We start from the raw sequence: 13,157 nt of genomic DNA, 5'->3' as shown, positions 1-13,157 counted from the left end.
AGAAAGGAGGTGTTAGGGACTGGAAGGATGCCCACCAGCAGAGACGGGGAGGCTGCCTGTCTTAACTAAAAATAAATCAAGGATTGACTAATGACAAGGTGTTGGATCAATTACTTTAATTAATGATGCCGAAGCGAAAACCAGCCTTATTGAAGGCAGAGGATAGTGAAAATACTCTCACCACTCTCACCATTTATCAGATAAATTGTAGGGTTTCCCAACCTGAAGGGAGAGAAGTTTGTCAATGAACAGGATATAGAAAGTATTCTATGGAAAATGAGCTGAAGATCACAGTTCCCATGGAGCTTTGAAATGAGTCAGACTCAGAGCCTGGACTATCGCACACCGACACAGGCACTTTTAGAGCACACAAGGATGGTGAAAGTGGCTGGAAAGATGGAGATAATGTCTATATTTCCAGGGCATTCTTTGGCAGGGACGCTGACAAAGACAGTAGGGCAGGTTGCCAAGAGCACCTTCTACGGCAGCTCGGTCGTGACTAGAAAAGTCCCAGATATTAAAGGCTCCCTTACAGGCACAAGTCAGTTAAGCTCTGTGACCATCTCCACACTTTGTTCAGTTCCACACAACGATAAACTCGATGCATAGTGACAGGTCTTTAATAATTCCCCTTAACTGTTTTAAACTAAATATTTGTAATACACTTCCTCGCGTCTAATACGAAAAACAAATACAAGGCAATTCAAATGGACCCAGGTTTGGTCATCAAAAAAACAAACAAACAGCCGAATGCTTTTTAGAACCCAACTTTCCGATATCACAGTCTCAGCATGGCAATGCAGCATAAGTTCAAATCATTCAGCTTTTCACACCACTTCTACAAACTGCAAGACTGTCTTATAAAGAAAAATTTGAAAGAAATTCTACCCCAACAGTGACCTATACAACATTTATTGAGAGATAACTGGATCATCTACAAAGGGCACAAGTTCTGCACTTTGTCAAAGCAGAACTGTAACTTTAAAAGTTATTCTTAAAAAAAAAACCAGTATACTTAGTGTAATAACATTATATCGGAGGTGTCACTGTGCTCTCTATACATGCCCATCGAGATTAAATCACTTATTTCAGTCCAAAGTGTCAATGAGTTTTATTAAAACATTTACAACAAACTTTGCTGTTCTGAAAAATTAATTGGAAACCAAAAAAAAAATAAATAAGGAGCATAAAGTGTGATAAAGCTAGTTTGTCATAGCAATTGCATCTCAAGCCCTTTTCTCATTACGGAAGTGGCTCAATGGTGGAAAAAAGTCGTCCTTGTTAACACGCCCCTGTTCTTCCTCCGTAATTCACACTTGCCGGATAAAGGTGGCTCAGCTCTGCATCGGTGTGTGCTTACACACATCAGCTGAGTGATGACAGATTAGAGCGGCAAGTTCTGCTATGCCGACTTGATGGGTGTACGTACACAGCGATGCAGACCCATTTCGACTCTTTCACTCCCCGTCTTGTCGGCTCACAGGTGAACCAGCTTCGGTTCGACTTTGACTCCCTGTGCCTCCTAAGACCATGACAACAATGTGCAATGAAGGCGCATCAGTGGTGCGTTGAAAGGCATATCCGACAGACAACGACCAATTGTACACAAATGTTGTGTAAAATTAAGTAAATTCACCATAAAATGCTGTAAATCAATCAACACAATCATCATCAAACTGTTTGCTAACAAGCTATATATTATTCTGCAAATCTGCTAACCATCAGTCATTGTCATCAAGTGCAAGATAAATATGCAAACAAAAAAATAAAAGTACAATAGTAGCAATACTGAATTTGTACCTCAATGGACAACGATGATGGGAGACCACAATAAAAAAATCTGTCTGTCTTTGGCTGGATGGAAATAAAGCAAACCAAACTCAAGCACCATCTGGCAAAGCTACACCGAAAGGAGCATGCAAATAAAGAAAAATTATTTTTCCAGTAGAAGAGTAAGTAATGCACCTGTCAGAGAAGCAAATGGTTAACCTTTGCAACAGGGGAGGGGGCATCTTATCTTTTCACTTAGCAAGCTATAAAAAAGCAAAATGCTGCATGTGATTGTAAAAGAACTCATACCACCAGCTGTGGGGGAGTTAGTGTGAGTTTATGCCTGGAGCAGAGGCAGCTGATGTGTGGAAAGCTGTTACAACTGAACCTGTGCCCCTCAACTTTCTTCACACCGACTGCAATAAAAACTAAAAAAAAAAAGGAAAAAGTGTTGTGAAGCACGGATCCCCTTAAAGTCAGATAAGCTAAGCTAATGTCACAGCAGATCGAGATAAAAGTGTTTAGTTTAAATGTTTGGGGAAAAGTTAACTGAATTCTCTAAGAGTCTGTAACACAACTGTTTTGTAAAAGTTTAGAAAACTGTAGATGACCTTTCACCCTGTCTGTCCATCCCTTTCCTTTATTGTCTACCACCCACCCTCTTTATGTTCCTCCATCAGCTTTACATTGATGGACTTTTATAGATGCTGGCAGAAGCTCCCAGGCTTTTCACCAACAGAAACACAAGCTTATTCTTACAGAAGTGATAATGCAAAAGACAATTAGGTAAGACACTGAACACTGGAATGCATATAAAAGATCTTAAATGGTAGTAGTTAACATAAAGATGCCACGATTGGTTTCTCTTGGAATGTTTTCCCTAACCTACATACAAGCTTATTTTTTATCCATCTGTTCACGGGTGGTATCCAGACTTGCAGCCAGTTTCATTTCTATTTCCACGAGACTCTCTCCCACTTAGTTTCTAGATCGCTACCTTCATAAGATCTGCATGTAAATAGTGGTGTGTTAGTTTTGCTCTAGATTTGCCATTGCATAAATAAGATCACGGGGCATCTTTGTTCACACACACAGCAACATCACAGAGAACTCAAGACATAATCAGCAGGTCGAACTCAAGCTTACTGATTGTTATTCATATTTCATTCAATCTTGCTTTGCCAAACAAAATGCTGGCGTGCTGAACAGCCTATTTTCTGTGACCGTGGTTCTAAAATGGCCAATAGAGATGCTAATTACCGTATTTTGTAATTACCCGTTAATTCATCTTGTTAAACAACTCATTTGGAGTTACCCTTTCTTTCAGATCAGGGTAACGAATTAGCTCCTGACAGAGATTCCATGATCGAATATTGGCTTATACTTACACAGAAACACTCAGAAATTAAATTTAGTCATGCAATTCTTTTCACGGAATCATAAATGAGCCACATCATACTATGCTCCATCAGGTATTGATCAAACAAGCTTTGAAGCTCAGACCACTCATGAAGGGAAGAGAAGCTGTGCTGTTAACAATTTCAACATTTCCATCTATTCCACAATTTCTATTTCCGGAAGGTTACAGACCAGCTAAAAATTTAATTATTTTTTGCAGTACAGGGTACCCTGTCCTGTCATTCGGTCCTTATAGTTTTCAGTCCACCAGATGTTTTAAATAAACATACCATTTGGTATCTCGCTGCTAATTTCACATTCTATCTTTTGAGAGAAAAAGCTTAGTTTTAAATTGAGATTTTGACAATATTGGATATTTGTTTTAAGTCCGTTCCAACTGAGTAGGCCTGATAGTACTTGAGTGACTGAAATAAACAATGCCAGCGTGATTCACTGCTGATGCAAAAGATCAAGGTGAAGCATGAATATACAGTACAGTAAACTCTGCGTGCACAATAGCACAGTAAATCCACTGAGGTAACGCAGAGCAGATAAGGGAGATAGTCACCAGAAAGAAAGATGAACCATAGTTTTATAACCACCATCGTAATACTGCATTAAATAAAATACGTCTCAATATGTGCGGCATTTAAAGCAAAAATGAGAAGACAGTAACCTGGCTGTGAGATGTCAGTAAAGGTTGGGGAATTTTGTCAGGTTAATAAGTAATTTGCAGTTAAATTTAATGTCTTCATGCTGCTAACAAACCAAGAGTCGCTGTAGCTCAGGTGATCTCCAACTTCCAAGTTTACATGTCAAAGTATCCTTGGGCAAGACACCGTTCCCCCACGATGTGTTCCTCACTCGTGATGTAAATGTAACGTAAGATAAGTAGCTTGGCTGTGGCTGAACCCAAACACTTTCTGACAAAAGTATACGGGCATGTTTAGACTTTCTTGACTTCTGCCACATTTTACTCTGCAGCCATCTTACGGTTATGTGTAATCTGCCACAAAAAAATATGAATTCAATTGACAAAACTAAGTCAGAAAGTTAAAAGCAGAAAGCGTGGGATTACTGTATCGTCACTATCAACTCTATCACACCAAAATATACTGTTCTTCAGAGAGAGGGCCACCTACGCTCATAAGTAAATGCTGGCTTATAATAAAAAAACTTAATGCCTGTTGGGCAGACGTGTCAAACAGCTGAACACCTCTCGTAAAGCTCACACAGCTAACCTACATAAAGACACTGGCACCCTTATCCTTCCAGGAGAGATTATAGAGGCTGAAAAAAGAAACAGTAACTTAGTATTATATCCCTACTTCTGTATGAAAGATCAACAAGTACTCAGGCCGACTACCTGTTTCAGGGCTTTGAGGATCTTTGTAAAGTATCATTCAGAAGCCGACTGTCTTCGTGCAACCCCAAACATCCACTCCCTACTAAACCAATTTAATCTGACACACCCTTTTAAACTGATGATGTCAGTTCTGCCAAACCATCTCTCTTCTTACAAAGAAAGCACTTTCTGTGCAACTCTGACACACAGGTTCTCGCATCAGAACGAAGTGCTCACAAAAATGGAAAAAGTAAGAAAAATGACAAACAGAAAGTCCACTTCCCACCCTGAGAGACATGCCCTAATTTCTGTTCTGCTAAGAAAGTCAGATATCCCTCATGGCAACAATGAGTAAAAATGTGCTTGTATCTGTGTCAGACGGATGTCTGGAACAAAATTAGTTCACAAATTAGACGAGTAAATCCTATACTATTCAACAAGTCGGGACTTTGGACTTTAACATGTGTATGGTACATGCATACCATTTGTTTAAATGAAGCTAAAGCACTTAAAAGGAGTACTTGCATTATTCATTTACTGAAAGAAAAAAAAAAAAAAGTGATCCACCAGGTGTAAGAGCTCAGCTTACCTTTCACCTAAACCGCAGGAGACACAGCATCCAGAAGCCTTTGCTGGAGCAGCCGGTCTCACCTGCAGACATACAAAAGTTATAAGGTTTCACTCTAACTCACACACTACAAACAGACAAAACTGCCTCAACCCCAGCGTTCGTTTCTCCTTCCCATGCTCCTCCTGGTCACACCACTGTGCTAAAGCCCCACCCCATTCAATCTGAAACCTAAGGGAACTGCTAACATCTTACAGTTTTTCACCTGCACGCACACATATACACAAACCACCGCAAGTCAGCTACAAGCCCACACCTCACCCAAAATAGCTACATGAGCGGGCCGCTGGGAATAAAATCCCACCCCTCCCAAATAAGATAATTAAAAGGGTAAAATGCTAGCACCCTAATGCTTGCTCAGTGTGTTTATCACCAGAACAGAGACACACTTCACCAAAACTAAAACCAATCCAGTCAACACACACCATCATACTCATGGATAATTACTACTCTTACCCTCGACGAACACTCTGGTAGGATGTGAACCCTTTATAGCAGGAATCTGACACTCAGGTCAATGTCAGTTTTAAACAATCTCTCTCTAGAAGGTTAGACCTGTCACGCCGCATATTGTGTTTTTAACAGCTAAAAGATGTTGTGTTCGCCACCACCTGTGTTTGGTTTTCTCTTTGTTTTCTCCTTGAAAGGCCTTATAATCATCCTCGTGGAAAGAACAATGCGTTCTCAAACAGCTGGGAGCTGGGATGTAAGATAAACCAAATATGGACAACAAGTACTCTGTAGAGTTTGTCTCAGTTTAATTGGACCTATTAAAACTAACTGAAAAGATGAGTTTATGAAGAGGAAATCTGCAGAATTACTCAGAACGCTAAAGAAACATTACACGGCTTACATTTTATAATGACATCACTCCTCCGTTGCATCCCATGAAGAAATCACAAATTCCACTTTATCAGTCTGTGCATGGATCTCTGCCAAGAACACCTTTGGTAATAATTTACTGGAAAACCAACACGTGTGAAATGGGTTGGGCAGCTGTGGCAAAATCTGTGCCTCACATCCTACTGCTAAGAAAAGGAGGAAGCAATAATACTCGAGCGTGTCTAACCTAAATAAGTAGTGAACTGAAAAAGAATCAAAGAGCTGACAGCGCTAAGGGGGGAAAAGACTGAGGGTTTGTTGAGCAGGGGCGATGAAACCAACACACAGTGAATTAAAGAGAACAGAGAGATGTTGGGAAGATGGAAGATGGCAACAATTTGTTGGTTTTCATTTTGAGCGGCACAAAACACGCAAGAATCATTAAAAAAAGAGTAAAAACTAGACGTGGGATAAGACACTGACCCAGAATGTAACAGGGCTCGGATGGAAGGACGCCAGCTCAACACCAGCACTAACCTCCTCTAGCTGTCCCACATTTCCTCCCTCAGACCAGATGTTTGCATCTGTTCTTGGGACCGCCTGACTGTAGTAAACTTCATGCCACACAGAAATAATGCTATGTGATTTCCCCAATTACTCCTGCTTCCTACTCATTGCATATTAATAAAACTAATTCAAATATAATTCAGCAAAGGGGACAGTTAGCCCACACTAGCGCTGCAAATTAAAGGCCATATGGTTATGGACTGCCGAGTTACTGTGCCACATGCATATTGTATAACCAGCATTCTGCTTGTTTCTCTCCAAGAATACAACTAAGCAACATTTGCATAAGAGCATTGTCGGTTTGCCAACTCTCACAGCAAAGAGCCAAGACTGACTCATAGGATGGGGTCCAAGCCAGAGCCTGTCCAGTGATTTATAGTCGATCCTCTGGCACAACTTAAAAAAATGACAGCAATGCTGTGAACAATAAACTGAAAGATGACAGGTGTCCCACATGAGAATTAATGGCTATAAACTGGGGCGAAACTGCTAAACAACAACTATTTGGCACTTTAACTGATATCTGTTTGGTCCAAAAGCACCAACACTGCCAACCCATCAACTTTAGTGGGTCAATCTGTGTGAGGTAAAGAAGGAAAAGCCACAAAAAGTTGGTATGGGACCCTGAAATCTATCTGTGTGCAGCATATCCAGGTCAAACATGACTCAGAAGGGACGCAATCACTTTCCATGTCCCTATTCACACAAGGGTTATTGAAGCAGAAAATAAACAATAGACAGCTGTGCTAGTTATGCTGCAGTGGAAATTATTGGCATGAGTGGAACAGGACACTGATCAATCACTAAATGAAGCTTGATGTTGAAACCAGCAGAAAAATCTACTCAGTACTGCAGATGAAAAGCTTCTTTATCTGGCATGAAAGGAATTAACTGACACTTTTAATAAGATACTTTTTATCTTTGTACTTTCTATTTAAGAGTTGGTCAAGAAGATCTAGATCAGTTTCACCTCTGTGCTTTAGGTACACCGTTGAACACCATTGCAACCCACAAAATTCATACTGTCAATCATCACAGCCTGGAAGTCACCTCTTATAAACACACTGCACGTGTTAGATAGTCCATATACCTAGCATTGGTGGGCTATCACCTTATGAGGTCAGATGATGATCCCATGTCACGGAAACCACCCAGCTTCTGAAACCCAAGATCTTTCTGTAAGGTTAAAGCGATGCTTGCTTTCTTGAAGCTGCTTGGCATGGACAGCTCTAGCAGGGAGTCACAAGTTTCCGTTGAGTGGAACATATCCGTGTCACTTTCCTCCACCTGACTACTTTTTTGGGTAAATACAGAGTCTACTCCATCTTTAATACAACCCTGTTGTGTCAGGATTGTTCATTTCCTGAAGCAACAAAGCTGTCATATTACATTAAAAAGGTATTGACTCATTTGCCAACAGCAAACAAAATCTCATGACTTGAAAACATCAGGAGCCAGATGCCAAAAAGGCTACAGCTAATCTGAGTCTGCACGGAGCACCACGATGACCGTCTAAAGAGGGCTTTAACGGGCTGATGACGTAATTAAGCCTCCCACCGACACTTCCTTCATGAAAAAACACACTGTGTAGAAAGTATGTCAAAAACTTACAACAGCCCAGCTGTAAACTCAACGCAGATGCTGTGGCTTATCCCTCGAAGCTGCAGATTACTCGGATTGGACATGGGGTGAGCATAGGGCCGATCATTTTCAGGGACTGGACGAAATGTCTGCGCCAATATCGCCACTCTGAAACCACTTTAGAACAAAAGTAGATGGTGTCGAGGTGCATATGTGCAACAGTCCCATGTTTGATTGTGACGCAAGAGATTAGCAAATCTGCTGATCACAAAAACAAATATAGGCTACACATTACAAATGGAAATAACAGGGAGAATGCACCAACTCTCAGACTCAATATCACTGCACTGCACTGAGCGTCACTGTGTGATAAAACTAGAATAAACGCATTCCATCCACACAAAACACAGAGGTATATATCATACAGACACAAGAATATGTGTTAAATCATTTCTAGTACTTATTAGTGCAGTCTTCACATGGTAAATACACTGGGGTGAGTAAGGTCACATTATTTACAAAAGCAGCAACTCCATAAAGCAAGCATAAGATGTGTGAGAGGTGGATATTGATTACAGAGGCGATAGCTACAGTGAGAACATTCACAGCAGCCTGTAAAAAGAGGAGTGGTGGATGTACGCCTTTAAACTTGCTCTCTATAGAGACGCCAGCTACCCGTGAACATAGTAAAAGTCCAGGGGTCCAGAGGTTAGCTGCAAATCTTATATTTATTGTTGGATGTAGTCAGAAAGACATAAACCACCTATAGGAAAATAAAACTAGAACACTAAGAAGCCCAACTCGTTGTGCCACTTCTGTGTTCTCACACAGACCCAGTGTAAATGAAGTGTCTGTGCCTAGTATGGCCATAGAGCATATGTCAACAAATATAATGATTATCAAATGTTTGTAATGGAGAATCAAACAGTTTTGCTTGTAAACAATCTTAGAAAACTAATATGATGACAGTGTCATCAAACAGACAGTCAACTCCTATCAAATGGTGAAATGACAATTAGATATAATGTTCCAGGAGATATCATGACAGCAAAATCTGAAGATGTGAAGCTGCCATGAAAATTGAACATAACGGCTGTCTTTTTTAGTTGCACCCTGCCAGCTCCAGCTCTCTTTCAATAAACAAACCATCGCCTGTTGTCACCAGTGACCCAAGATCGAGATCTCATGACAGAAAAATCCTGTTTGAATTCATAAAGTGTTGCAACTCGACCACAAAAACATTTCAGATGTTTTAAAGAACCATGTTTTTCTTTGTCTGATTTTATCACGATAAAAGGGGGGAAATTTGGTAACAATATGGTAAATACACAAAAGACTAGTTATATTAGAGGGTGTCATAATCCCAGTGTGCGTTCAGCTAAAAGCTTGAAACATTCTTAACAAATGCATGAGATCAATTTGGTCATTTTCTAATCTAAATGGAGCTTTAGTAAAATTTAGAAAAAACAATTGTTCAGTTGTTCTGCAGTCCCTTAAGAGGGATTTTTCTCTGGGAGAAAAGATGCTATTTCTGCAACAAATGGACTGGTTTGGAGCCATAAAGGTCCATCTTGCAGCTGTAAAGTAACTTTGAACAAAAATCTGCAGGGGATGGGAATCTTGGCACAATATAGGCTGCTAAAAGTGCTTCAGAGAGAAACAGATTCAGTATGGAACGGTATTAGCCTAGATTTCGCCACTAGATGTTGGGGAAAGCATTTATATCTCAGGGGAACGGGAGAGGCGCTGAGACTTATCAACCCAGGAGTAGCAAAGAGGATTCGCATTCAAATCAGTAGCTTAAGGGTATGTATTCTTATAAAATTACAACATTATTTACTACAGCATTTTCGTGTTTTCTTATAGATAAAACAGACAGAAATGCCATGTTTTTAAATAGTAACCAGCCGGTCATTTCTGTGACGCTTTGGCTGCATTCATTTGTGGATATTGATAAATGGATTGAAAATGAATGAGTAGGAGGAGGGGTGAGATGCACAAATGGTCCACAGCAACACAGTTATCATCTTAAACACCTAAACAACCACGACTACCTCAGGTGACCTCTCCAGTAACATCAAAATCAACAGTCTGTGGTTGAATATGGCTTTTTCTTAAGTATCCCTCGCAGCTCAGCATGAAAAGTTATGGCATCTGTTGTTCTGTCTTCCTGCTTGAAACACCAGCGATAAAAACACAGCACCAACCGCCACCCACAGAAAGTGACTCAAACAGCACCTCACATTCCCTCCACCCCTTTGTTTTTCCTTCATTCACTACCACTCTCTCCCTATTTGTCATTCACAGTAGAGCAAAGCCATAGTTCTACTTGATAGGCTTAAGGCCCAACACCATTATATATCCCCACCTGATTAGGGGAAGGCAGACTGTCACGTGACATGACCAGACATTAGGTGTTTACAGACCAGTGCATGATTCCTCCCCTTATTGTCCAAACTAAATTGCAAAGTGTAATAGATGTTTATTGGCTTTGTAATAAAATTTCAAGAGTCATTCTGAAAGAAGAGTGTCAGACAGCTTCTATTTAGGGCAGCACAGACTTGTGAAAAGTCTGATATGCAAGTGAGAGTAGTGTCTGTTCACGATTTAATGACCCAGTTCCAATGGCCATGCAATATTTATGACCTTCGAATGCTTTCTATGTTACCATCACTGCTATTGACACTGCGTAAGGTCCGACCTTTTGCAGTCAATCAATACTGGCTCGATCTTTGTCCGATCCAAGCCTCAGAGAGAATCACAATAGTGGGTATTTGTGTGTATCTGTGGAAAGATGGAGTCAAACAAGGAGGTTCAGACAAACGACAGAGAGCCTGAAGCAAAAGCACAAGCAAAGAATGTGCAGAGCTTTGACAGAAAGAGAAAGTGTGGAACAAAAGGTAGCCATCTTTTCTCGCTCTGCAGCAATTTCCAGGTATCACTTAACATCTCACACACTGGTATTCATTTCCGCCTGTTCCTACCCTCTCTTTTCCTGTATTTTGAGTGACAAATTTCAGTGAATCTCGCCATCAACTTGAGTGTATTTCAGTGTTATTCTAAGCCCAACTCTACATAATACCAGACAATCAAAGATGATGAGCTCCTCCATCTTAAATGTGCATACAAATAAAGGGAAGCGGCACTACAAACCTCCATATATACTCACAGTCTAATCAAAGACTTCGAACCGCAAGTGTAGCCCAACCCACAATCAGCTGTTGAGGCGGACCAGGACTGTTATGATAACTAAATTACTGACTTATCCAAAGATATCTAAACATGATCTAAATGGAGCTTGCCAGCGTTGATACTGTGGTAGTTTAAACAGTAGCAAGGCTTTCAACCATGAAAAGACTTGGGTGCAGCAACGAAGCATGTCTTCGAAGTACCAGATTAGACATATCTGCAATTACAACTTGATTACAACTTCTCAATATCTTTAAGCAAAAACTAGTTTCTCCATTAAAGGAAGTGGTTGCTTTCTTGTGGTATTAAATTATCATGCCAGTGATATAAAAGGGTACTAAAACACCAATTTTCCTCATCACAGTACCACATATTGGCTTAAAAATACCCAGCTGTCTCGACAGCGCTAAAGTTGAGGACAGCTTGATTTAAAGAAAAGAAATAGATAAATAAATAAATAATAAAAAAGTGAATGCTATTCTATACAATATTCTAAATGCTAATATGGATCTGTTCTGTTGTTGTGACTTTTATATGTGGCGTGGGCTCCATTTTGTTGTTTTAAAATTAACTAGCCTATGTGCCTTCAGGTAGAAAAGCTATGCTTCTGAATAAGTTAAAATACCCTGAATCTATTTAATACTCCAGCTCCATATAACTCACGTAGGCTAGTAACACATCTGCATTGTGACTGTACCTAATTACAACTCCCACATTTAATTTCTAACCAATGTCAAAATGTTCAGTTCATGAAAGCTGTTGCACTGAACTGTGAACACATGACAAAAACCACAGGTTTGGTGATACACTGATAACAGAGGAGCTACATCTTTCTGATGATGTTTCAGCCTCAAACTGCATGTATGCTATATTTTAATGTCTATTAGCCTAATTTCAGCCATCAACAATTGCCCTGTGCGTGCTAATGCAACACGTCGCAACGTGCAAGCCACCATAACCACACACAGAGGGTTTCGATTCCTCTGATCAATGGAGGTTGTTTAGAGGTAAAAATACTAACTATGTTTATTTCTCCGACGACCTCTCTCTGTTATCGCGTGTAACGTTATCGCGTTAACTTGCTCGTGTTAACCCGTTCGGTTTATTACACTTCACGGAGGATGACAGCAGGAAGGTGCATCGCACCCATACGAGAGGATCAAAACCAGTTACTCGTCCTTGTTTGTCACAACCACCGTGGGAATCGGGTTGCCTCATGGTTGCTATGCAAACGGGTGACAGCGAAACTACAGCCGCCCGGTCTTCTCCGCTAACGTGGGGATGAAGGTTTACTTAGGGTAGCAAGCTAGTAACGTTAGCAAATACCCAAGGAGATGGCAGAGCAAACACACACAGATGACGTTACAATCACCACAGACCAAATTCCTCCAAATATAGCGACTCTAGCATGCCTAAAAATACCATCAAACCCTCATTCCCTGTAACGGCTATGGGAGCTCCGCTAGCTAGCATAAGTTAGCATATAAAAACATATGTTACTAAGATAAATAGAAGTAACTAAAAATAGCAAGTTGTCCTCCTCGTTGTGTTGCCGAAAACGTAAACTTACTCTTTGTCGATCAGGGCAGCGCTCGTACAGTTTCACAGCTCCCTTCCCAGTCCTGTGTCATAGCAGGGCACAGAGGGGAGACAGCTGGGTTGTGGGGGACGGTCGGGGTCTGTCGGAGGAGAAGTTGCTCCGTTTCAACATGGAGAGAGCGGAATAGACTGGATCCTCCTGCTGCGGTTCATGTGGCTGCTGCCGCGCAGGGGGCTCTGGCGACACCTGTGGCCTTAAAGGCGCACTACACCTGCTTGCACCCCTCCGTACAAACTATCGAGTGGTCATGTTACTTT

At 40.8% G+C, this 13,157-nt stretch overlaps 1 protein-coding gene across 2 annotated transcripts in view; it reads right to left on the bottom strand.

Annotated features, from left to right (window-relative positions):
- The window catches only part of osbpl5 (oxysterol binding protein-like 5), a 41,174-nt gene extending 28,134 nt beyond the window's left edge, over window positions 1–13,040 (bottom strand). Inside the window, exons 1-2 of one of the 2 annotated variants that reach the window (XM_075469495.1) lie at window positions 12,871–13,040; window positions 5,103–5,164 (exon numbers count right to left, since the gene is read on the bottom strand). The gene's annotated coding sequence lies outside the window, so the exon portion shown is untranslated. The remainder of the gene's footprint in view (window positions 1–5,102; window positions 5,165–12,870) is intronic. The other variant, XM_075469496.1, reaches the window with a different exon arrangement.
- Between the last annotated feature and the right edge of the window lie 117 nt (window positions 13,041–13,157).

Source organism: Odontesthes bonariensis, chromosome 7, assembly GCF_027942865.1.
Source record: "Odontesthes bonariensis isolate fOdoBon6 chromosome 7, fOdoBon6.hap1, whole genome shotgun sequence".
NCBI lineage: Eukaryota > Metazoa > Chordata > Actinopteri > Atheriniformes > Atherinopsidae > Odontesthes > Odontesthes bonariensis.
The sequence above is the reverse complement of the archived record's forward strand: the minus strand, read 5'-3'. Positions and strand labels throughout refer to the sequence as shown.